Raw genomic sequence first — 27,038 nt, 5'->3', positions numbered from 1 at the left:
ATTATTCTTCAATCATCGTGAAAAGGGATGTTGCAGTCAGAGAAACGTATTTCTCTAATTCCCCCACTCACCCCCGGCTGGACCGACCCAAGAAGAGTCTGGCCGGCCCCTCATTAAGCACATCGGGGATTACAGCTGGCGGCTGAGGCTATTTCCAACGGCATGCGAGTGCATTGTAATGAGCCTCTCGGCGCGCGACGCAAACACACTCCATCTCCCCCTTTAATCACCGAGGAGGAGATGGGCCACACCGCCACGCCAGCCCTCAGCCACGGAAGAGGAGATTTGCAAGTTCCTCCATGCACTGATGACATATAATCTCCCTGGGAGATGAGTGCTCTTTCTCAGAGCTCTGACTGACATATCTGGCGTGGTGAAGAGGCGAGGACATCGCGCCCACCGCATATGCTCCGTGTCATCGTCTGCATCCCGTTCAATTGCGTTGAGGGCATTTGCGTTTGTTCATTGGTCATGTCTCTCAAATGGAACACCAATCAATTGTGAAACTAAACAACCAATTACTGTACAAATAAATGATTATTTGCGTATTTCCTTAATTTTTCCTAAGTGCATACATTGGCACAAATATGCTTGGACTACACTAACCCTAACCCATAGGAATGAATGGAGAAGGGGAGAAAAGAGCCACAAATTAAGCACCTTTTTCCAAGCCACGCTGCGCGCACATACATCTACCGAAGTTAAAGTTAGCATGCTAATGCTAAGTTAGCATGCTAATGCTAAATTAACACATTAATGCTAAATTAGCATGCTAATGCTAACTTAATATGCCAATGCTAGCTTAGCATGCTAATATTACTAATGCCAAGTCAGCATGTTACCGCTAATGTTAAGTCAGCATGCTAATGCTAGCTTAGCATGCTAATGCTAAATTAACACACTAATGCTAAGTTAGCATACCAATGCTAGCTTAGCATGCTAATATTACTAATGCCAAGTCAGCATGTTACCGCTAATGTTAAGTCAGCATGCTAATGCTAGCTTAGCATGCTAATGCTAAATTAACACACTAATGCTAAGTTAGCATACCAATGCTAACTTAATATGCCAATGCTAGCTTAACATGCTAATGCTAAGTTAGCATGCTAATGCTAATGTTAAGTTATCATGCTATTGCTAATGATAAGTTAGCTTAGCATGCTAATGCTAGCTTGCTGACTGATTGAGAGGTAAAGTACACCAACATTTGGCAAACTGTTCAGTGTATTTGGCTTTCCACCTTGCTTTGTGTGTTCAGAGGAGGTCAATATAATCTGTCTTTGAAAGGGGGACGGACGCGAGGTTGCGCCGGGGGTGGCGTTGGTGGGGTGGGGCTGCTGTATTCCACGCAGCACAGGCTGCAGCACTGATGGATTGACGCCAGCCGGTGGGCGGCAGTCCTGAATCAATTACAGCGAGTTCATGAAATTGAAAAGCGGGGCGGCGGTCGAGGGCCGGGTTGTCTTTTTCACGGGTAATTTGATCAAACCTGCGTTCGCCCGAGAATGCCAAGACCTAATGAGCGATAATGGATTGCACTTGCATTGCTTGGCAGCGGCGAACAACAAACACGCATCCCAAAAGGTTAATACCGCAACTTATTATGAGCGTTCGACTCGTTATTGAAAGTCAGTGAACCCTGAAAAGACTGCGCTGCGTTCGCGCGCTCAGTAACGACGATATGAATCTTTAAATGCGGCTACAACACAACATGCTGTCCTTTCTTGCGTTCCTTTTGGCCTCTGATCGCACGATAAAATCCCGATTGATATTTTTGAAGGTCATATAACTCATCGTGTTTAATTGTCAACATTCAACAGAAAAAAAAAAAAGAAAAAAAAAAAACTAACAAAAGTGTTTTCGCTGGTGAGTCCGACATTTCTCATGCAAATTGGACAACAATTATCTCCGGCATCAATGACGGTGAGGGGGAGGCAGCCATTGTTTTGTTCTTGATGACATTGTTTGTGATATTGAGTGTGTCATTAAATCGTTGGGTGCAAGGAGGCTGCAGGGCTTGAAGGCCGCCGCTGCGACCACGCACTCATGCAAGGTGCTCAGCCAAAAAGGTCAACGGTAACCTTGACCTCAGCCTCATCAACAACATAACATATGCACATACCACATTATTAATTCTCCCTTGAAAGAAAGACGACGGAGGCGATAAACAGTGCGTTGTTTCTGCTAAGTGACTCCTGATGAAGCGTTGGCAAAGAAATAAAACGATATGACTTTAAACCCCAGCTACCACAAGCACATTTGATTTCTATTCAGTCAGTTATTCATCTTTTTTTATGATATAAAAAAATGACTTCAATAAAGTGAAATAAGTGATCTAACAAGATTATTTCCCAATACAATAAAAACCAGCAAATTGCAACCAGCAATTCCCCTATTTATTTATTTTTTTAAATAATTTCCAATAACTTCAAATGCTGCTTACAAAAATTATCTTTAAATATTAACTACGTACCCCGTCGGCAGTATCGTGACCCGTTTTGGGCTTTTTGATGGTTCCGACCGAGTCATTTCAAAATAAGATATGGCCTACGGGTAAAATCAAATGATCAACATGTTTTTGTTTTGTTTTAATTGGATTCATCGATTGAGAAAATAATGTTATGTTAATAGAACATTAAGCCTTAATATTTATTTATTTATTTATTTTTTTATTACTGTTCAAACATGAAACAGATTACAATCTGTTTGTTAAATACAGTGGCTCATAGTTATGACTGAAGTTTCAGATAAAAAATACATTTTCATACAAATCTTACAGTGTACATGTACAAGTTTACTGATTAGTATTTTCTAAATTTGAGTAAAAAAAAAAAAAAATCGCAACAATTCACAAATTTGTATCGCGATTAATCGGTATTGAATCGAATCGTGACCTATGAATCGTGATATGAATAGAATCGTAATTCAATATATATATATATATATATATATATATATATATGGGTGGCTTTGTCTTAATCTCAACATGCCCACATTTTGCATTAAATACATTTGTGAATCAATTAAAACAAGGTCATCATTATTTTAATACGTGTACAGTACTGTTTGTGTATTTTTTTTTCTTCCTAATTTACACAACGTCTTGGCGCAAAAAAGGTTGGCCAAGACTGATTTAAAACGATGTAGTCAATGACATTTCTACCCTCGACATTCCGCTTCTACGACACTGACGCGCGTTCGCTGCCAAGGTGCTAAAATTCGCCAGCGCAGATGATAATAAGGGCAACACATTGTCCGTCTCCCACGGGCTGTGTACGTACATCTAAATATAAACGGCAGCGTTGAAGGCTGCCGAGCTTGCCAAGTTGACGAGAGTTCACCGAGCCCTCAGCAGCAGAGCCCGCCCCGGCCACTTTCTGCTCCGAATGGAAAATGTTAATTTATGCTTGGGGGCTATAGGGTGGAGGCGGCGAGCCAGAATTGGATGAGGGAGCAGTAACAGCACGTCTCCCTCATTTGCTTTCCATCTTTTTTACTTGACGTGACCTGATCCGAGGACCAGGATGATGGACCTTGATGATGACACACACAAAAAAAAAAGCAAGACGTATGCTTGTTTACCTATACTGCCCCGATATGGTGGCGGTGGAGCGAGGCCAAGAGACTCGAGCGGTGCTTGTCAAAAGTCATTAGCACGCACCGAGAGATCTCTGCTAATTAGAATTACATTCACAAAACTTTTGATGGCTTGTTTTCACTGCCGCAGTTTGTCTATGCAGCCTTCAAATTGAACATAAGAGACATGAATAGTGTCTCGTATTTGATCTCGAATCTTATTAATTGAATTTTGTGTACATGCAAATACCACACCAGAAAGCCAAAGATGAGAATTGAAACCAAAACCTCTAGACCAGAAGTGTCAAACTCATGTTAGCTCAGGGGCCGCATGGAGGAAAATATATTAACCAAGTGGGCTGCATCGTTAAAATAGCGGTACATAACTTAAAAACGATTGCCGTCAATTATACGCGGATTTTCGCTATTTGTGTGCCAGCCCTAAATTACGGAGCTCAGCTGTAATCATATTGTTCCAAAAAATAATACAAATGCAAATGTTAAGCGGCAACACTGAGTTCTGGACGTGTTAAATCTACCTGTTTTGCATATATATATTATTCCCAGGTCAATGATTGAAATAATAATAAATAAAAAAAATATAGAATAATAATAATAATAATTAAACAAACCGTAACGGTTTGCTTTTTTTTTTCCCCCCTTCTTGCCCCGTTAAACGTGCGCGACCTTGACCCGCACCCAGCTTAGCGGCGAGAGCGGCTAATGCCGAAGCGGCGAGAAAGACTTTCTGGCGGCGTGGGGACAGATGACTTCCATCAATCATTCCTGAACGCAGCGTGAAAGTGGGGAAGAGGTGCGAGATTGGCAGACAGCTAACCATGAAATTCACTTTTCACTGACGTCGAGAAGGTTGCAATTTTCCGCCGGGGATCGAGACCAATCCACACGCTCACACGTACTGTATCACTTGTGCGATCGTATTAGAAATTCCGGTTTGGTCGAGATTTATCTGCTCAAAAGGATGTCTGGTGGCTACTCGGAGAGACAAATAGAATATGTAGAATTGAGGGAAGTTCTTTAATCGCACAAATGCTTGTGTAAGGCTGAAGCTGAACATGCCGCGGTCTCCTTTTACTCTTGCTTGCTTTCAACAGTGCAGTGCAGCTGGAAGAAGAACTACTTGTTGGCTCTTGTCTGAGCACGTCACATATCAGCTGTCTCAATAGGCCACAGAGAGAGCGTGTACCTACTGCATCTATTCATGTTTGCCCTTGTTACACAGCCGTTGTGCATTTCGTAAAGGATTTCACTTTCTCCTCAATGGCATCAAAGCCATGATAGGAGAGTAATTTTCGATATCGGTTTAGGACACATAACGTAACCCGGGCCGATCGGCAATGACAGGGAGGCATTTTACGATCATTTTTACATGCAAGATGCATGCAGTACGCCCACGCCAACCTCTGAAAATATATTTTTTAAAAACGATCGCATCAATAATTTGTACTTTATGAATGAATGACGTCGTTGTCGTCCTCTCTGCTCTGTACAGCTTAAAGGCGCTATAAATGCTTACTCTCGGTCCAACCTCACTTTCTGATAATATCATCTTTCTCGCAACTGTTACTATAACAAACACGTTCTTGGCGCAAATCCACTGCCATGTGTGGTAAATCAGGTGCAAATTTGTTTGCTGTCAGTTTTGTGGGCGTGTTTGCGCCGGTATATGATTCGAGCAATATCCTTAGTGAATAGGTGGGTAACTGGGCGCAGACTGCGGGTGCAGTTGTGGTGCAATATTTCGCGCTATTACCGGACGTAGCGCATTCTTAGTGAATATATCCCTTTTCTTTTCTACTGGCTGGTACTCAGCTGTCGAATAGATGTACAATTATTCTCCGGATCTCTAAATCACTGAATGGTTTAGGTCCTCTCCGGCTTCAGGGTGGCATAGCGGTTAGCGTCGTTATAGAACTAACATCAACAGACGGCTTTTCAAATCTCTTTTGAAAGATCTCTGCCCACAAAAAGGCATTCTGAACGCAATGCTTCCAAAAGGACCTTCTTGTGCTCGGTTCCATTAGGAGCCTCAAAGAGTGTCGGAAAGAGTATCACTTTCGGGTTTGTGTTAAAGTCTTCCATAATCTTCTGCTCCTCATGCTGCCTGTGCGCGCGTCTGCCTTTTTGCGATATGCCATCTGTTTTCACACTGCGCTCTCGCGCTCTCGTACTCTCGCCCACTTTGTCCTCTGAGCTCGCAACCTTCCCCTCAGACAGCGATGTCACTTCTCTTTAGTGCGGCCGCTCGCAGCCGTTGCTCAGCTGTAATAGCGCCGGATCCGGGCTAAACCCTTGGCGGGTTTAGGAAGGGGCGAAGAAGAAGAAGCAGAGCCAAGAAAAAGAGGGGCGGCAGTCGTCCACAAGACAATTAATGTCTTTGACAACAAACCTCTGTCTTCTATCATGCCTTTTTTTTTTCTTTTCCGCCAAACCCTCTTTTCCTCTTTTACAGCCCGCAGTCATTTTGTATTTTAAGCAATCTCCCATCAGACATGAACTTGAGGGCAAAATGTCTGCCCTTCTCCCCTTGCTCTTTTTTCCCCTCACAATATTCCCTGTGACAGTGCGGGTCTGCCCCCCCATGATGTTGCTTTTGGACATGGTGACTGATGAAACAGCAAAGTCTGAATCAGCGGCTCTGGGCCACAGGCTGTGTGGGCGGAGAGCGGCGGAAGGTTACCAAGTCAGAGGCATTAATCTATAAAGAAGGCCGGACTCAAATGTTATTCACACTTTTAACCACTTTTCAGCATTACAATTGTCCATCACAAGCAATCCGGACACAGATTGTGCAAACTACAGATGGGCAGGCATTACAGTTCTTCTAGGTGAACTGAATCACTAGAATTAGTTCATTTAAAAGAACCGTTCAAAAGAGTCGTTCACCGAATTGTTCAAAAGATTCGTTCCAAAAAGAACGAATCGGTTGTGACCGACATAACACAAGTGCAAACATGAATTGTAAAAGTTCAACTCTCGTCAGGCGTCGTCAGTCACTGGTTGGAATATCCCAACCAACTATCCGATTCATTTGTGTCATGTTGAAAATTATTTCCGTCGTAAACGCAATCAAAGGGCCACTCAGCAATATTGGTGAAGGTGAACAAAGAAAAAAACAGGAACAGCTAGATGTCATTTTGAACCTATTTGGCAGTTATTTGGTTGTCATTGTTATGCTCCCCTGGCAATTAGCGTTGACCTATGGTGAATAGTCTCAGCTTGATTAAAGTGTAAAGAGGAATGTTCACGTTTCAACCACTGCGGTTTGCATCATTCATTAAACATGACAAGCTGCGCTGAAAATGTTCCCCTGTGGATTTGGGAAGCGTGCCAATTGATTTTTTTGATTATTTTTTTTTAATGCATCTTTGCTTCAAAATCAAAAGGTTTTGAAAGCTTGCTAAACTTGTAAAATCTGCACAGTAAATTCTGTAGAGTAAATCTGACTCTATTCAACCAAATAGACTCGGTTTTCGAGTAATAGTTACACTTAGAAAAGGGTCAAATGAAAAATTGAAGAAAAAAAAAAAAGTAAAAGTCACTCACAAATTTCAGCTTGGGAGACCTGAGCTATTACCTTCCTACTATTTGCTTATATCCAAGAGGAGACCAAAAACATCGTTATTGTTCTTGGAGTTACGAAGATTCAGCTGACACAGGCGATGAATTAACACCTAGCAGGCGCTGCGTGGCTCAGGGAGTAGATTGGTTGTTTCCCAAGCTGAAGGTTGTGAGTTTTTTTTTTTCCTCAACCCTCGAGTGACTTTTATTTTATTTTTTTCAATTTGTTACTCTCTTCCAAGTGTAAATATTACTCTAAAACTAAGTCTATTGGGTCCCACTCTAAATAGGGTCAAATTTACTCTACAGAATTTACTGTGTGCCTCCCACAACTGCACACTTGTCGATATGAAATAGCAATTACTATCTTAAACAGGCAACTTTATGTTTGTACTTTGGGATAAATGAAATAGTAGCTCGAGTGTGCTAAGGGGAGAATAATCATATAAGCCAATACAGTCCAATAATTATGATTTTTATTCTCCTCCACTACGCATGAAATCACTAAATCAAATGTGACCATCTCCTTCCATTATTTTCATCTGCCACATTTGCATAGATGAGATGACCTTGTCTGTTTAACTAAGTATTTGCAGCCTGGGAGCCTTCATTAAACCCTTTCCATTACGCAAGTTCTTCATCACTTTCAAGAGCGTTTCAAGTGCTGGCAAAGTTGCTTTTGCGCTCTACGAGAAAGGAGAGAATGACGGAGGGAGGGATGAATGGGGTTCACACGTAATATTGAATCAATACCCTCTGGCAAGGGGAGCTAACAAGGTCTGTCTGGTGTTGTGCACTGCAGTAATGTCAGGGGACAAACGTGTAGGCTTTCACAGTTAGCCTATCAAATGTCCAAACGGAGGTCTAGTGTGTGCGTGTGTGTTCCAAATATAGAATAAGGCATAACTTTATGCACCTGCAAACATTAAAAGGACAGTTATATCATTTACCTGATTGACCTTTGTCCCAATCAGAGCGTAACGAAAATGGATGGATGGACGTTCCGCGTACTCAGTGTCGTGTTTTGCTGTAATAATGTACAAGTAAATTCCTCCAATATCCGGAAACATACATTAACATTCTTATTTCGGTTCTCACAAGAGTTCTACTATTGATAAAACAGAACAAGTGAAGGTGAAGGGAAGGTCCATGGAATGGATTGCATTTGAATTCCAATGTATCAATGAATTCCATGACAAAGTACCTTGTTGTATTTCACTGTTGAGATTGGAATGCAAAAAGATTGAAGCAGAGGTTTTCTCTACTTCATTGTTCAGGAAGATGCTTCTCCAGTGGGTCAAACTCCCCTTTGACCATCTTAATGGAAATGAATCAACAGCGTTGATTCACAGTGTGACCTCCGCGATTCTACTGGCGTGCGAGCCATTTTAGCGGCAAATTGAACTCCCGTTTGCCGGTTAGCTTCTCCTGATTGAAAGGTTTGGCCTGAGCGCTTTAATTGGCACCACAAGTTGTTAGGGAGTTGTTGACAAGAGCACAAATTGGTGTTGTTTGTCCACTTCGGAGGGGCGCTACTCACCTCTCCATTCGTAAACGTGCTGTTTTGTGCCCTGACACAACTGCTTAGCTTCACTTCAGTCCTTTGTGCTTTGCTTGGATTGTGAATGTTTGGGAATGCCTCGATCTGTTGGTATTGCCACTTTTTTTTTTTTTTTTTTTCATTGAAATGAGAAAACTGTCAAGGGGGTCATCCGTCGATACAGCTTCTTACTGCTTAGGAAAACAACTCCACAAATAGCCATTCATGTCAACTAGCTGGCAACAGAAGTGATTACATCCTGATGTCATGTGACTTAAGTGTTACAAGGCATCCAATGTGAATAATTTCAAATCGATGCAATTCTTGCGTATACATGTATGCATATTCCTAGAAAAATTAAGATCAGTCAAAAATTTAATGGACGAAGTAGGAGAAAATGAATTGGTTCGGATCTAAGTGTTGGATATAATTCAAATTCAATCGGGGCTTTCCTTTAACAAAGAAGGTCCCTGACTATTTGAAGAAAATGGAAAGTTGCAGATCTGCAGTGTATGTTTCTTGTAACTCAGCTATAATACTCCACCTCTTCAGGCTTGATCACAATCACTTAAGTTCTTTGTTTGACAAAGAAACCCTCATTGTTTGAAGATGATAAGAAGGAAATTGTGACTGACTTAGGAAATTGTGAGGGGAAGTCATCTCCCAGTTGGGCATTTAAACGTACTGATCCTGCCGCCGGCAAGTAATATAAAGCAATTCAAGAATTTGACCTCAGCTGCCATGGGCATCTATTGCAGATGCCAGTTAAAATGAACAGAGTTCTTGCTTTGTTGCAGTATAGGATCTGTGAAAGTTTAACAATTGGTCGAGAAATTTCAAACCAGTAGATGACAGAGGACGATTACTGACAGCAATGCTTGTGATAATGTTCGCAGAGGTTACTGCGCTCTCCCTGCCAACTCCCGGTTGCTAGTCTAACACATAGCAATAACATTAATAGCATCAAACTGTTCACAATATATTCGCTCTCAGTGGATGACATCAAGTTACCATAAATGACTTTCATTCAGTTGTCCAAGTGTTAGCGAAGCTATCAAAGCACCGTATCTGGTTTCATGATCCATTGGCTTTTTCATAGTACATACAGGTCTGTGTGTACATCGATTTGCAAGGCTTCTTTTGGCACGCTTAATTCTACTTTAAAAACAACAACAACAACAACAACAACAAGAAACAAAGAAAGAGTAAATAAAACATAAAACTTTCAAGACAGCCAATAATAATGACAAGTATATACTACTAACTGCAGGATGAGGATAAATGTCCCCACGGCTGGAGAGTTTCTCGATCCCCATGCCCACAGCTTCGTGACGGAGCGGCCGAGCTCATCGCTTCGCTAGCCAGGTGCAGAGCAGGGACAGTGAGGGAGAAAGAGTGCAGCTGTGGGACACAAGTGAGGAGAAATGGAGAAAGCCAGACAGACCACCGCTGCCGATTCGGTGTTGCCATAGTGAAATGGTCTCACCGAATGTATCGACTTCACATCTCCTCTGGCTCACTGGTAGATGTGCTTAAATAAAAAGCCGAGTTAAATTACTTGAACATAATGGCCAGCACAGTTAGCTGGAGGAGCTAGCCCTTTGTCTTTAGAAAGTCACAACTTCAGATGACATTTCCATCTTGAAAAGCACCAGCTCAGAACACGTAACAGTCCATACCTTTGCCCCGCAAATGCTGAATGTACTGCCGTGTATATAATGCCCATTTCTCAATATGAAGAACGTAAAGTACGGTCTTCCTAAGAACGGACACGAGAACGTTCCTCCTAAGGGCGCGTGTCTTTTTGTCAATTTTAACGGCTGTGTACTTGTTATCTGTGGTAACAGCACGAAACGCATTTGGGGATATATTCCTAGCCAAGACTTCACAACTGGTGCTAATTGGTTTAAGGTAGATGACAAGTATTCCCTGGGTTCTTGGTTTATTCAAACTTTCAAATGGATCTGGACTGATGACGATTCATGGGATCACAAGGACGAAAGACGGGTCAAGAAGGCAAATTGAGAAACGGCTATCGTCCACTGGATTATTAAACAGAACAAAGTGGTTGGTAATCACTGTGCCAATAGACTTGTTTTCGGAATATCTCTTAAAAGTATAAACATATGACGCACCTTTACTACGATCAACCATGAACCTGAATGGACACATTATTCAAGCACCCATTTTAATTACAGTCAGGCCTTTGTGGTACTTCTGAACTCTCCTCCGACTTAATTGCTTTGTTGAAAAGAGTGGCAATCAATCATACCATACGTTCACTACCCGACCTACTATCCAGCCGTGAAATGTATGGAGGACGCCATTCCATCTTTTCTTTCAACCAAAGCATTTCTTTCTAATTTTCCAACTGCAGACAATCTTAACCGTGAGCGAAGGTGGGGGAGGATTTTAGAGTCTGCCAATCTCCATATAGTGAGCCTGGGCTATTTCTTCATTCATTCTTGTGTAATTGATCATTCAGAGTGAAAGGAAAGTTCTCAAATACGGGAATTAGATTGCATCTATGAGCGACACCAGAGAAATCGGGAAATCTCTTAATTGCGTCCAATCAATTACAACACATTAAAATCCGAAGGTACATACAGAATTCATTATCAATTCATTTCCGGACTAATCCCGGGTATCGTATACAGTGTCCTGAAAGGGAAGAAGGAGGATGGTTTTCAGGGAAGCTTTGGGGGAACTTTATCATTTGATTAATGGTACATTGATATGCATAGCTCATGAAATGAAAGGCTGGGAAATTGCGGTCCTCTCTTGATGGCCTCGATAATGTGAGCGGAAAGGCGGACTTGCTCAGTCAACAGCACCTATCATTACACCTTTGGTCCCAATCAGCCCGGCGATCTGCTTTCGGGGTAATCTCCCAAAGCAATCAAGATTTTTTCCTTCTTCACCTCACTACATGTAAATGCCAAATCACAAAGGTTCCTCCTATTCAACTGGGGGAATTGAAGTTGGTGGCTGGAGTCTACTGAAAAGGGAGGTTAAAGACTGGCCCTTTTCTTCCGTTGGCAGGAACTGCAACCTGCCAGGCTGCCACCTTCATTAATAGTCTCTCTTCTGTGGTCAATTGCCACTTTGCTTGTCATTATTAAAAAATTAAACCAAATTTTAAATATTGTATGTTCTGTCAAAATGATGATCTTGCAATATTGTTAATCACCCAACCTAGTCAGGCACCATGTAACCTCAATTCACGGCCTCCGATGCAACTGTAGTAGATGTGCCTGGGACATAAACCCCTTGAATGCCTTTCTCTGAATATATTGCTCAAAATGGCATCATTGCCATTTCCACTCTTAAGAGTAAAATACTTTGAGCTCTAGCCTATAGCTTAAATGAAATGTACCGAGCCAGACACATTATCTCCAGCGAGAAAAGAGACGAAGAGAATAAACATAAACAGAACAAGACAGAATAGTCTTAACACGAAAAGAGGTGAAAGGTATCATCCGTTTATAGTCAGTATCTTGTGTAGTCAAGAAAATACAGTTGCTTGCAAAGGGTAGTGCACATTTGCAAACACACGAGAAATAGATATCCAGTGACGTTCCAATATGCCCGCCGGCAACTTGGAGGGAAAGGGAGAAAAACAAGGATGGTAAAGGAAGCAATCCATCTGGGAAAGCATCAAGGTGCACATCAGGGGCAAGTACACTAACCCAGGAAGGAATTAGGAGCACCGGGCTATGACCTGTTCATCTTAACCAACAAGAGGGCTTCACAAGAACCAACGTGCCTCTCTCGCTCTCACACTTGCTAAAAGATTGGAAGAAGGAAGTGATTATTTACATCTAGTCTGTTTTCATATTCTAGAACTATGTTGCAGAGTATCGTATGCGTGAATGGTACAGCACACAGTAGAGTAAAGGCACTTTACATACAGATAACTGGACTAATTTTGAGGTCCCGGTCAAGGTTTATCCTGAGCGATTATCTTGTGAATTGGGTTGTGTTAAGAGTGATATTTTTTTCCTCCTCAATTTGCTCAGAAAACGGTCAGGAATGACGATCGTAGATGTCAAACGTCTTCAGTATTTAATTGCAATTCCTTACATGTGTGGTCAACAACACCTAATCTGCCCGAGCCACAGGCTTCGTGATTGTAACCTAAAGCATAATGATAGCTATTTAGGAAGAGAACTGACGACTTCACAAATAGAGCAGCAACTGGTTGTCTGTGATTTCCAAGTCATTCTTATCCAACAAGAAGGACACAAAAGCTGAAAGTTAGACTTGCTTCTTCTATTTACTACTACTCTTTCTTTTTTCGGGAGTCAAAATAGTAGGCCTCCCTCTGCTATCTCTCGATGGTCAGTTTTTGCACTACAATCGTCTTCTGATAACAGAGACTGATCTGTCGATGGATTAGTGATGGGCATTACAGTTCTTTTAGGTGAACTGAATCACTAGGATCAGTTCATTTAAAAGAACTGATTCATTCATTGAATCACTAACTCGTTCGCGAACTGGATATGGCAACACGCACATTCACTGAATCGTTCCTGAACCGGAAATGGCAACTGACTCGTTCACTCACTGACCCGTTCACGTCTTCGCGAACGGGAAGCTTCCTCAGCGACTCGTTCCTGAACACCAATAGCGAAGCTGTATGTGTAGTAAAATCCTGCCCACGTCTGACGCTAGCTGCTGATTGGTCGTTCGTGAAGACTGACGACATGAGCGTGGCTGCTCTCAAATGAACTGAGAAAAGAACGTATCACTTCAAGAACTGACCCGTTCACTCACATTCACTGAAAAGATTTGTTCTATTTGAACGAAACAACACTAGTTTACTTGTGTGGTGCGGGCTGTGTTGGTGATGTCAAGTGCAACGCACACTACAAGAGCAGTAGGAATATACATTCCATTTTCACGTGTGGGGATCTACCATTGTAAAAAATAGCTAAAATTGTTGCAAATTGGGACGTGTGTACCAGTCTTTTTAAAATGTTGCTTATCTACATCTACAAGATTTTTTTTCTGTCCTAGAACTGTAGATAATCTGAGAAAGACAAAGACAGTTATCCAGAAATTTATGAAAATTATTGTTTCATTATGCCTACATAAGTAGAATTTGTTCAGTTTTAACTTTCTGTGTTGGATCTGCTTTAGATTTGTTAGTGGTTTGAAGACTTTCGCCTACCTACCCTGCTTATTGGAACTTACTATTCACTTGTTTTACTCTATTTTAAAAGTCATGTTATTATATTAGTTTTCCCTATAAGAAGAGGTTACACAAGTACAAGGCTGAAAACTGAAAAAATGGCTCCAGCTTTAAAGTGATACTTTAATAAAGTCCTTCACTTCCATAGAGAAGTTGCATGAACCTACTTGACATGGGCTTTTTAATCTGAAAATATGAAGAGTGAGGAAGATGAAAGACCGCAGATGAGAAAGGATTTGCAAATACAACAAAAATCTCGGCCCAGTACATTGGCGATAATGTAGTAGCTGGTAAAGAGGTGGAATAAAGCAGCGGGCTACTTACCTGTGCAATGTAAATGTAGCTTTTAATATAAAAGATCCTCACCGCTCAAGTGTTGGATGTGAGAGTCTGCAAAGGTTTAAACAAGGCGTCAGTCCCTGATGAGAAAAAGAGTAAATGGATAGTCAACAGTGGCGCGACAAGCTGTTACAGCTGCGGGAAGCAGCGGGGCAAAAAAATAAATGACTTCATCAAAGCTTTACAGTGGGGAATGTGGTTGTTTGAATTCAATAATACAAAAAAACAAAAAACACACACACACACACACACACATATATAGGAGTTTGTTGATGCTGGTGCGAATGATCGTCATGAGTACACACTTTTTCCTTTCGAATTCAGCTGCATCTTTATTAGGGCTACATCTTTGGTTTTGTAAGACTAACTCTGCATTCTACATACATCAAAATGAAGGAACAGGAAGGAGTCATTTATGCATTAATTTTAAAGTGTTCTAATGCAGGACGCCGGTGTCAAAATATCATTTTAAACCGCTCAGATTGTTTGCATGTGCCCGAGGCAGTGTAAAAATAAGTAGCACGTGTTTCAGTTGCACCTGCAGCCCAGTCAGACGCTGGTGATAAATCAGGTGCACCGCATATTTACTGTAGTTATGTTTCTATTCTGCTTCCCCTGTGACACAAATGGCTTAAAATACAAACTGTGTGCAATGCTTATTTTGCTCTCCGCCATGCGTGACCAAATCATACTTCAATTTAGTAACGGTATAAGAAAACTAGGGTGGGGGTAAATGTCTTCAATTTCTTCGTAGGCACGTCACAAACATATTTGTATCAGAACAATAACTTACACATAGCAATTTATTTATATAGCACATTTAATACTCAAGGTAACGTGTTGTGCTTCACATAATTTACAGAACAAAATAATTGAAGTCATTTAAAAGCACAGTGAAGAAATAACAAGTAGCTTAATTAATAAAAACTGAAAGAATAGAAGACCAAAGATATCAGTACAATTAAATAAAGTATAAGTTTCTTAATTGCTTACGTTGCCTTGTTTTCTTTGTGTAGCTACGCCACAAAAATGACTGCTGACTAGAATAAATGATCGGCCTAGTGGAAGCTTTATTTACAGACTCAATAGAAGATTGACTGATGAGATCACAGCCTGCTGCTGACCCATGTGTCTCGTCACCATCTGGGTCGTTTATAGTCAAACTGTGTGTTATTCCATCCAAACATCTGACAGTGTCAAAGAGGAATTTGGTCTGACATCTTTGAGCATCGGCTAAAATGATGTGCTGAAAGCCCCCCCACCCTTTCTCTTTAATCTCATTAAAGGAAGTATCTAAAGTTTGTAATTGTACATTTGTGCCACCCGCCGAGAGAGTAGACCAAGTGAGGACAAAGTAATCAGATAATAGGCCTGAAATCCCAAGTGAGAGCATTAGAGATTAATTAAATGTTGTAAGATTTGGACCCGCACAATTGGATTTTGATTGGGAGTAATTGGTGATTGCCATTCAGCGGCATGCGCTACCGATGTTTACTGCACGCAGCTCGGAACAAACAAGTCACAGAGTAACATTACAATGACAAGTTTCAGATTGTCTCATGCACAAAATTGTCTGTTGTTTTTGAGTTGTAAAAAAAAATGAATTACATACATCCTTGTACATTGTGACTATGTGGTTAAGTATCACTCGTGTCAAACATTATGGATCTCTCAAATGTGTACAAGCACTCCCCCTTTTACGATGGAGTTCCATTCCTACGGCATGAATTATGATGCCGTAAATCTATTTTGTAAGTAAGTTGGAACACATGTAGTCTCTCATCTAACCTATGGTAACACAGTTGAAATAATTTGTTATACTAAATAATTGCACGAAAAACACTTGGCTGTAAATATTAAAACCGTTCCACAAACTCTAAGATGAGTTTATAACCACAAAATGTCCAAAGTCAAGACCACGGATCATATTGCAATTCAGTTTTTGTTAGACTTTGAACGTTGGTTGAGTTGACATGAAAAGGTTTACCAATACAAATAGTCATTACAGTCAGCTTTTAGTTTCTAGTATTGATACATAATATTTTGTAGGGGTGTTAAAAAAAATCGATTCGGCAATATATCGCGATACTACATTGAGCAGTTCTCGAATCGATTCAATAGGCGGCTGAATCGATTTTTAAACTTCCATTTTTAATGGAAAAATATTCAACAAAACATCTTACTTTGGGTTTGGGTTCCCGCCTTAAGCATGGAAGAATGTTGTATGAACGGAACATTAAGCCTTAATATTTTATTTTAATGCTGTTCAAGCATGAAACAGATTAAAACCTGTATAAGACTGAAGTTTCAGACAAAATACAATACAATATAATACATTTTCATACAAATCTTACACTCTACAAGTTTACTGATTAGTATTTTCTAAATTTGAATGAAAAAAATCGCAACAATCGACTTATAAATTCGTATCGGGATTAATCGGTATCGAATCGAATCGTGACCTGTGAATCGTGATACGAATCGAATCGTCAGGTACTAGGCAATTCACACCCCTAATATTTTGAGTGCCGATACGGATGACGGATTGTGTTGGGGTTCGGCTTGAAATATCGAGGGACTGACTGACTCGCCGAATGACGGGCGCTCAAAATTCATTGTTGCACCCGCCTCTGCTAAAACGTTAGAAGAGCAGAAAGGAGTCATCACGTCTCCAAATTGGAACACCCGTAACCGGCGACGTTACTTATCGTGTGCCAAGACTGCGCCGAGGCGCTATTGGTCGTGACCAAGTATGGAGGTTCCCCGAATCCTGTTTGTTTTATGGTGTAATGAACGCACCTTTAACGTGGAAGAGCAATGTGTTTGATTAGCGCGTCTTCGCCGGCGTGCCCGCTTGGTTGAGCAGAGAAAATTAGGAAGGTAGAAAGTTCGCCATCTTCTCTTGTCTCTCAGCCGTTGGACCATTTATCTTCCTGGTTTTTTTTGTGTTGTTCAGCGCTCATTAGTCTTGATTTAATTTTCTCCTGTGCCCACTTGCAAGGGGAATCCAATTAGGTGTTGGCTATTACCTCTCGCTTCGAAACCTCGGAGTCGACTTGCGTGATCAGGAAGCAGGTGGACTGAAAAACAAAGGCTAATTGTTAACGACCACCGTCGTCAAGCCAATCAGGTTCTTCCCGACTGAGTTCCAGAAGGTTTTGTTTTCGGCGAGCTAAAGTTAAATTAAATGTTGCATACCACGCAGTCCATCAACAAAGTCGATTTCTTATTCCTTTTTTTTCTCTATAGTGTTTAACTGTTTTCTTTTAGTGTTAAAATGTTTTTTATTTGGTAGTTATTAAAATTTTAGCTCCAGTGTTTCCTCATGGGGGAGCCTCCACAGTGAGAGGGACGGCTGGTCTTCATCCCTCTCACTGTGGACGAACTCCACCTGGGCGCCTTTCCTTACAGGGTACTTCTGTGCCCCGCCATGTTGTGGTTTACGTGTGTGTTGTGTTTTGGGTGTGTCTGTGCGTACGATCATGCGTGGTGTGGTGTGGTGGGGGGGGGGGTTAATACTTTTTATTGTATTATGGATGTTCAGCACTTTGAGTTGCTTTTTGAATGTATGAAAGGTGCTATATAAATAAAGTGTGATTGATTGATTGATTGATTCAATTATCAGATATCCTTTTAAAACAATATCTATAGAGACAAAGATCCTATAGACAAAGTATGGGAAGTTTTGACTTCAGTAGTGTGTGCTTATTTTTTATTTTATTTAAATCAATAAGGTTCTATATCAGCCGTCTTGAATTTGAAAGGTCAAGTTGAAGAAAGTCTGTATGCAACTGTAATCCTCACAGTGCTAATCAATGTTTGTGAGGCGTCCAGATAATGACATGGCTACCTTTTTCCCCAAATATTGGCAGGATAATTTAGGGTGAAAGGTCTCTCCTCCTTTATTAGCTGAACAAGCAATTCAAGCAGACCTTGACTCGAGGTCACATATTTCCATTGTCCGTCTCATGTGCAAGCCACACAAAGATCCTATCTGGACACGGAATTGAAAGTCACCTCGGGCTTCCGCTTTGAATAACGAGAGAAGAGTAGCTCCCTCATCACTCATATTGGCACTGATCATCCATAACCGTTTGGGATATGATAAAAAATAAGAAACAACCTGATGCAGGAATGGCCTTTTTAACCATTCTGATTCCTGTGGCTTTAACCTTGAGGAGTGACGGATAATGGGCTTCGTCATCGGAACGCGTCCACCCGTCTACATTAAGCACCTTTTTTTTTTAAAAGAGATATATCACTGGCGTCTGGCTGATGAAGTCTGCCGTGTTTGGGGATTATATCTCAATTCATTTTCATTTGCCGTCCTGAGGGTCCTCTAATTTCAATGACCCAGGCGGGATCATTAAAGTAGAGGTTATCAGTTTTAGCTTCAGATGAGATGCTTCAGCTCTTTCAGCTTGTGCGAGCACATTTTTAGAGACGCTCATTTTCCTGGAAACGGCTCCTTTACAGGATCCAGGCCACATCCAATCACAGGTTATCCTCTAACTGTATCGAGAAACCAGTTGGAAAGCATGCCTTTCTTTCTTTCTTTCTTTCTTTCATTTTCTTGCATAAAATTAATCATCTTGTGAATTAGAAGCTCATTATACGAAAGAATAAATACAAGAAAACTCAGCTTTGGCTGCTTACCACTCAATGCTTGTTTATCCATCTTCAATCATTTGCAGTCTGAAAAAAATAAATAAAAATGCAATGCCATCATTCATAATAAAAAGAAGCCTGAAGGCTGACTTGTGCTTTGAGTGGGCAAAGCGTACCTGGTTGGGAAAAGGCTGTCTGTTTTCTTTTTCTTTTCTTTATATACATACATTTTTAAGTAAATGGAATGACACATTTAAGGATGTGAGCACTGTTGGTATATCAATGAAATGAATGTTATGCAACTGTTGGAAATTGGTTAATACTAGCAAAAAAAAAAAAAAAAAAAGTCTCCCTCTCTCTCTCTCATATTTTGGTCCTATTGAGTACATAAGTCAGTTATAATTGAACCCTGAGGCACCATGTGAACCGTGAACACTTAGCCATAATGAAAACACTCTTGCTTAACGCATCCTTGGGAATTGAAACAACAGAATGATGCTTTATACGGCTGAAAATGACACAGTACCTCCGACTCAGCACGCAGTTCCCGAAAAGTGGATTATTCTACAGCAGTAGTAACAATTTGTAATGGTCAATTTCACCTCTTAAAGTTCCTTTGGTTTGTCACGATTCGGCCCAATAGTGCATGTGAACACTTGCACTTGAAATTACTAAAGAAGAAGCACCATGGTACATGAAATAAATTAAATAACTTCAGGGGCACCTTCTGAGTGATTCTAGCTGTTTTGTAAGAGTAGTTGAGTCGAGTTCACTGTCACCATGCAGCACTCATATCTAAAAAAAAAAATTCAACTGAACTGCGACTCATATCTGGAAAAATCCATAAAAGGCTACTCGTATCTCAAGTTAGCAGTGTATTATTTTTCTTTCCATTTTAGTGCCACTTCTCACACTCCAATGTGACCAACAAACACCAACTGGATATAATAATTAATAAGCCAACTTCAGTTGTCATGTATATATTGAAATTGAGCAGGAGATAATAATGAAATGCTAAGATGGGGTTTAGGTCCAAAATCTGTAGTGGCGCCTGCAGGCACGGCTCAATTACAGACAATTAAGACTGCTAATGCATTTTAATAAATCCCACGGCTCATCTTGATGAGCACAAATGTCACACGGAGGCAACTGCACATTATATATGAAAATGAGAATACTTTAATTCTTTTCATAAGCTTTAAAGAAGTAGAGGATTACAATTATTATTTTTTTTTTTGTTTCGCTGGGAAATTCCCTCCAAACTCGAAGATGTCTCTCATCGGGTAATGAGATTTTGGTGAGCCGGAGGTGTCGTCAATTAGCGCCATTGCTCGTTAATGGGAGTTTGTCTGAGAGCGTCTGTAGCCGCTAACCCAAATAAAAACCACTGCGGATGGGTCAAAAAGCCAAAAGGTGAAATCCAATTAGTGGCTTTTCATAATGACGGTGAACATGAATTACAACAATATTTGCTAATCTTAATGAACGTGCCTATAATTAACCTCCCTCTGAATATAACTGTAATTAAAGTAAAAGATAAACTTGCTATTAAATGGAGTAGCCAGTCCCACACATATTTAGTTTTGAACCTGGCTAATGAAGGTGTTGTGAAAGAATTGCAGCCAGTTCTTTTTCATAAATGAACATACCCCCGTAGGATTCGGTCCACGTTGAACAGGAGGACGGCTTGGAAAATTAAAGCAAATGAAAAGTGATGAAAGGTGTCCAACTTTAGGAGATACACTTATTTGCTTGAACAAATGTGCTTTGCTTTGTGTCTTTTTTTTCTTCACGAGGAAGCTCTATGTGAACTGTTTTAATTGGCACAAACGTATTAAGGGCGTCAGGTTATTGATTAGTAACTCAAGTCTAAAAATAATGCGTGTAAATAAACAGTCCTTGCTATTTATGGGGTAATTTACTTAAAAGGTACACACATGCACACAGATATTTTGAACATCTTGACTGATTTAAATGTAAAAGACCCATGCACATACAAAAAAAAAAGTATTAGTGTTCGTACTGCTCTTATATGGAAATCTATCTTCTGTATATGTAAGACGAAAGGATAATCGTTCATGATCATTGGTTTGTGAGAACTTTCACTGAGTTCAATCGAACGACGCTCAAATTCTGCCCAGTTGACAATAGGGATGTAACGATAAGTGCTATATCGTGATATTAAAAGTGCCATAGTATCGTCGTCGTCATGTTCACGATATTTAAAAGGAACATATCTATTCAAAAAGTCCAGTTGATTTCTCATTTGTGCAGTTCTAGCACCCTCTGGTGGCTAGTTTTTTTTTTGAGTACAATTTAATTTTCAATAGGGATGTTTTGGCCCTTCTGTATTCAAAATATACGCTAATTGTAAGATGAAGGGGAACGTAATATGCCTGTGAACCGAGTCAATACGTGTAGGAAACTAGGGATGTAACGATACCGGCAATATCATGATATCATGATATTAAAACTGCCACAATATCGTCGTCGTCATGTTCACGATATTTAAAAGCTACACATCTGTTAAAAAAAAAAAGGTGGGTTGATTTCCATTTGTGCAGTTCTAGCACCCTCTTTTTCACCTTTTTAGTGCAATTTAATTATCACAAGGCATGTTTTGGCCCTTATATGTATATAAATCGAGTCAATATGTGAAGGAACTCATGTGTTTGCATTAGCAAGTAAGTGCCTCAATATTAAGGGTTATTAGTGATTGTAGTTGTTTATATGCATTGATGTTATGTATAAAAGCACAATATTGTGCTTTTCTTGGTATGAGCTTTGTGACTTTTTTTAAATATCGCCAACCTCCCCACAATATCGTGGTAATTATCGTATCATGAGCTTCATATCGTGACATCATATCATGATGTTTGGATATTGTTACATCCCTAGTTGAAAGTATGTCCGTACAGTGAACCAAATATATTCGTAGGGGGGTGAACAGTGAAAATTTGCGAGTAATTGACACCCACCCTGAAAGATTGGTAATTGACTATAGATACTACACAATTGCGGCAATGCTGTTGTTTTTTTTATATTGATCAAGTGTGTGGACTGACTAAATGAAGCTCCTCCCCTCACTTCAACATCGTGCAACAAAATAGCACCACAGATATATATATTTTTTTTACAATAGACACTGTTTTGATTTGAGCACAAAACACTGGATATGAAATAAATGAAAGAGCAGCGCAACACTTTACACGCAAAAAAAAAAAAAAAAAAAAAAAAAAAAAACATCGAAATAAGAAATCCAAGAGAACAGAAATCACATGCGCGTGACAACAAGACTCTCAGTGTCTCATTGTTTGGCGTCTTCGCATGCGAACGGATGTTCACGCGGATCAACGGCCTTCTCGGCCTGGCGGCTCTCCTGTCGACTTGAATCGATGCTAACCGGCCTTGCCGGCGGCGGCCTTTAAAGAATATCGCTTTGCTGAAGTGGGTGAGGGCAGGCGGTGCATGGAGCAGCTGAGCAACACTTGGCTGGGAGCAAGAGGACCGAGGTTGGGTGGGAGCAGATTACATCCTTCAGACTGAGCACGCTCCCTCGGGTTCAAGCTCCTGCATGACTCCGGACTCTTAAGACTCATACAGACCTTTTCCAGTTATGTATTGTGTGTGTGTGTGTGTACATGTCATGTGCTGCTCACTGTTGGAAGCAGAAAAGAATGAAAGGCCGACGGTAGTTAAATCATTTTCAAATTGTGGGGGGTGAGAGCTCCCTCTAGTGGTACGCAAAAGAATCACTGCCTGAGTACAGTTTGTTTTGTGTTTATTTTCAAGTTTGTCTGTAAGAACTGAGCTTTTAAGCATTTAGTTAGTTAAATTAAAATGTACAAAGTTTTATGTGCAACAAATATAAATTGCAACATAAAGTACAGTTTGATTACTTTCGAGTGTATATAAAGGGGAACTAAACCCAAAAGGTACATCTTACATACGTAAATATTTATTAAAAAATAAAACATTTAAAATATCTGCTCTTTTTCAAAGGTTTTAGTGCAATGAATAAGCATAATAATAATTTGAACATTGTGCACACTACATGGCAGATTTAAAAAAACAAAAAAGACAAACAAGCAAAAACCACAAGCTATAAAGCTCTTATCAGGCTAAGATTTTTTTTTCTTCACGAAAATATGATTTATTGGTAATTTTGAAGAAAACAAATAACAAACTACTTTAAATTAGGAGTGTCAAAATTAGTGTGTTAATTTAAAGTTCCATTCACGCCACTATTTTTTTTGTATGTGCAATGAATGTGAATCTCCATCACGCGCACATGCGCGACACAATTGTCCGAACAGTCAAGTGACCGTGCCAATTAAATTGAAGTCTTGCTTTGGCCTCCGACAGTGTGACACAGAAACTGGTGCGCTGCCTATAGTTGCTGAATGTGTCATTGAACCGTTGACCCTCGCAAGCCCCCGACGAGTGTTGCTCTCACTCAGCCTGTCTTCTCAACGCCGCTAATTACACTTGCCAGCCTTGACAGGAAATCTGTCGCCGTCCGCCTGCTCACAAATGGCACTCGCCTGTTAGTCACTCCGTCTGAGACGTGTGAAAATTTGCTCACATCCGCTTAGAAACACCTTCGTCATGAAGTCAGTACAGCAAAATGCATCCTGGTGGTGGACAGAGGAAGTTGAACTACTTTGACAACTACAAAATTATCCCGGCAGCAGCAACTATACATAATTAAAAAGAAAAAAAAGAAAAAAACGTCATGTCTGATGTAGTCTTATTTGCTTCAGTCACAAATTGTTCCTGTTCCAGTACAAAAATACTTTTTTTTTTTTTTTTTTTTTGCTTTGATACCAAAGTTTTGTCTCGTCTCACAATGGCCATTTATTCTCGCCATTCCCCCCATTTCACATTCAAGAGGCGAGCGATTAACTTGGGAGGAGAGAGGCCTTTTTCATGCAGCTTGATTGCTCTCTCACAACCCCAATTTGACAATCAAGGTACCTTGTTTGTTATTGAGACATTCCAAATGCACAATATGTGATCATTCGCTATGTGTTCCCTGTGGCTTCTTGATGGGGTGAACCAGCTGGTCACACTTTTATAATCGCATAGAAAATCAACATTCTTTCATATCAACCTAAGACAAGCAAGAACAAAGGCCACTCATGCAGTCAACAAAGCACAAAATATGTCAAGCAGGAAACACCTGGAATCAAGCCAGTCGGCTTACGAAGCAAACTGAGGTTTTATACATCAAAAAACTGGCACCCACAAAAAGACCATTTGTTCATCACAAGAAAATTAAACATAGCAAGAAGCACTTTATATGATATGAATTAAAAGTTTAATTTAAATTATTATTTTTAATTAATGTTTATTTTGTGCCATTTCTGTAATATCCTAAGATGCTACCAAAGCCTTGACTAATGTGAACACAGTAATCGATGTAATAGAAGTATATTGAAGTGATACATCTCAAATGTTGAAGATCTTTGTATATCGGGGAGCAGCTAGCTTAGCATCTCATCACTCAACTCAACTCTATATTGATAGAGCACTTTAAGACAACCACCACTGTTTGCTTAAAACTGAACCCAGGAGCAGCGGATACAATGAAAACAGCAGAGGCCCCAGAATTGAACCCTGCGGAACACCGCGTTATACTACATGGGAATTTATATTGCACACATTCGTCTAACCATTTTCTTTTTCTTTTCTCAACATAGTATGAAGGGATTACAATAATTTGTTGTGTTTTTTTTTAGCCCCTTTCCCCCCAGCAAATGTTAGCGGTTCACTGATATTGTTTAATCAGCGCCCTTCTGCAATTAAGTATTGTAAATAAATGCCCTTACACACTACATTTATTATTGGCAATTCCTTTGTGTAAATTCTGCTACTTCAGGTACTGTTGAGTTGCCAGTTGCAAGCATAACAATGCATGATAAACTATTTATGCTAATCCCCGCAAACACTAACAACAGAATCATCCATAAAATCCACCACAAACAAAATGTTATGCTTCCATGCGGGTTGCTACGTCTTGTTATAGATAAAGGGTAGAACTAAAAACGTGTACGAGAGCACCGTAACAAAGTTTCAGCTCACTACAGGGCCTCCTACTTGTGCGACCCAACACGAACCTTCAGCGTTTCTCATAGTGAGCCAGCTGGCAATTACGATGATAGGAAATGAGACCAGGGTCAACTGAATGCCGAATGTCTTTGGTGGATTGACGGGGGAAAGAAAAATGGGGGGGGCAACATGATCTGGAAAACAAAAACGAGGATGCAAAAGTGTTCTTTCTTCCGCGCATCTGGCGGAAGATCTACACTCTCCCACTCTCGGTCCTCGCTCCGCTTTCTTTTACATCTTCACCAGCGAAACCCTTCGACTGGAGACGTTGACCTTCAGCCATCTTCCCTCTAAAAGGAAACAGCTTTGCGCATCCGCCGAGGTACTTTGGTTCCCTGATGGTAGAATAGGCTTTTACCAAGGGAGAACAACAACCAGCGCTTATCAAAAGAGCTCAGACAACTCGTCTTTATACACAGCAGAATAAAAAGTGGAAGTTCATTTTTGTCTCTATGTGGGATAGATATCCAAAACCTCTGACTCACAATGCAGTGAACCATTTTAGTAGAGAGAGCGGAAGGAGTTTGGTTAAAATCCCCGAAGACAACCGCTTAGGAACTGAGCTCGCTATATAGTATAAAGGTGCTAAAGTGGGCGCCGTAGTTTCTCTTTTACATTGGATTGCCGAAAAAAATATTTATCGTGTTAAATATTTCCTTGAATTCTCTTATACGCATATACTGTACATCTATAACACTTAGATATACTAACATTGACTAGTACATAATACACCCCCCCCATTTGCTGGAATAATATGAACGAAGATTTAAAACATTCCAATACAAGTGTAAATGCTTTTAAATAAAAAAAAATTTACAAACCAATTGAGAGTTATTCTTGGAATTTTGCAGTAAAGAACCACAGTATATACACATGGTAAAATACGTTTCTTTCTCTCTCACTTTTTTTTTTTTTTTTTTAAAGGACATTTCTAAGTGGCTGCGCTTGGCTGACAACCAGTTCAGGGTGTACCCCGCCTACTGCCCAAAGCCAGCTGAGATAGGCTCCAGCACCCCCCGCGACCCTTGTGCGGAATAAGCGGTCAGGAAAATGGATGGATGGATTTCTAAGTGACTGTGAAATATTGGAATGACAATCTATATGTTTTTTTTTTGGTTTTTTTTGCCTCTCTCTGTTTAAATGGAATGAAGGGGAGCCGCTTCAATTGACCAAGAGTCGGCTGCATTCCCTCCCACAACAGCACACAAACGCCCGCTTCTATTTGTGCTAGTCTAGCAAAAATACCAAAAGAAAGAAAATCCTTCACCCAATGACGTGGACAGTTAGTCTGCGCCTTGCGCTGGGCACCAATATAACAAACACTAAGAACATTAGACTGTGCACACTGTGGTCCAATACAATTGATGTCAAGTTGTGTAAAAGCAAAAATGAATGAAGGAACTGCATTTACTAACTCAACTTTTTCCGTTTAAGGCGGTCTGTGTTTTTCACTGGTTTTATTCTCACCAAAAAACAAAAAACAAAAAAAAACGGAGAATTGCACAACAGAAAACGATCTGCAGCTCAAGAGCGCAACTGATGATTGAACCACTTGAAAACATAACCTGCCATTTTGCATAAATCTGTTTTTTTCTTCATCTTTTTCTCCTTTTTTCCCTAGTTGACTGGCTCTCCAAATTGTGAATGTGTTGCATGAGCAAATGTGCACAAAAAGTAGCAATTTTATGCTAAAAAAAAGATAATGTACCCTTTTAGCTTTTAGTTGTCTGTACTGTGTGATCATTTCGAGCACCGACAAAAAGAAAACAAGATGCAACAAATCTCTTTTCTAGAAACCCCCATCTTGTCTGAGACTAAAACTTTATAAAGTTGGCCAAACATAATGTTAATGACATTTTGTGTGGCCCATTTACATGAATTATGACGAAAAAAAAAATAAGAGTCTAAACCTCTACAGCTCAACAGCGCCGCAAATTAGAGGCACTGCGTTGACTATTAAAATAATTTAACACCCCTCCTTTAAACATGCAATAAAAATCGGGCATTAAAGTCTCATGAGGAAAGGAGTTATTGCGCCTCTGTTTCGGTAGTAAAGCTGTCACTGGCCTTAGCATTGTGACTGATCAG

The 27,038-nt window shown here is 40.3% G+C and overlaps 1 long non-coding RNA gene across 8 annotated transcripts in view; it reads right to left on the bottom strand.

Annotated features, from left to right (window-relative positions):
* Positions 1 to 27,038, bottom strand: part of LOC144024467 (uncharacterized) — a 66,005-nt gene that overhangs the window by 11,217 nt on the left and 27,750 nt on the right. For 3 of the 8 annotated variants that reach the window (XR_013284780.1, XR_013284777.1, XR_013284782.1), the window contains 2 exons: positions 18,888 to 18,926; positions 14,217 to 14,311 (listed from right to left, as the gene is read on the bottom strand). This is a non-coding gene — a long non-coding RNA (uncharacterized LOC144024467). The remainder of the gene's footprint in view (positions 1 to 14,216; positions 14,312 to 18,887; positions 18,927 to 27,038) is intronic. The other 5 variants (XR_013284784.1, XR_013284781.1, XR_013284783.1 and 2 more) reach the window with 4 other exon arrangements.

This window comes from Festucalex cinctus, chromosome 8, assembly GCF_051991245.1.
Source record: "Festucalex cinctus isolate MCC-2025b chromosome 8, RoL_Fcin_1.0, whole genome shotgun sequence".
NCBI lineage: Eukaryota > Metazoa > Chordata > Actinopteri > Syngnathiformes > Syngnathidae > Festucalex > Festucalex cinctus.
This window is presented reverse-complemented; position numbering and strand designations above follow the sequence as displayed.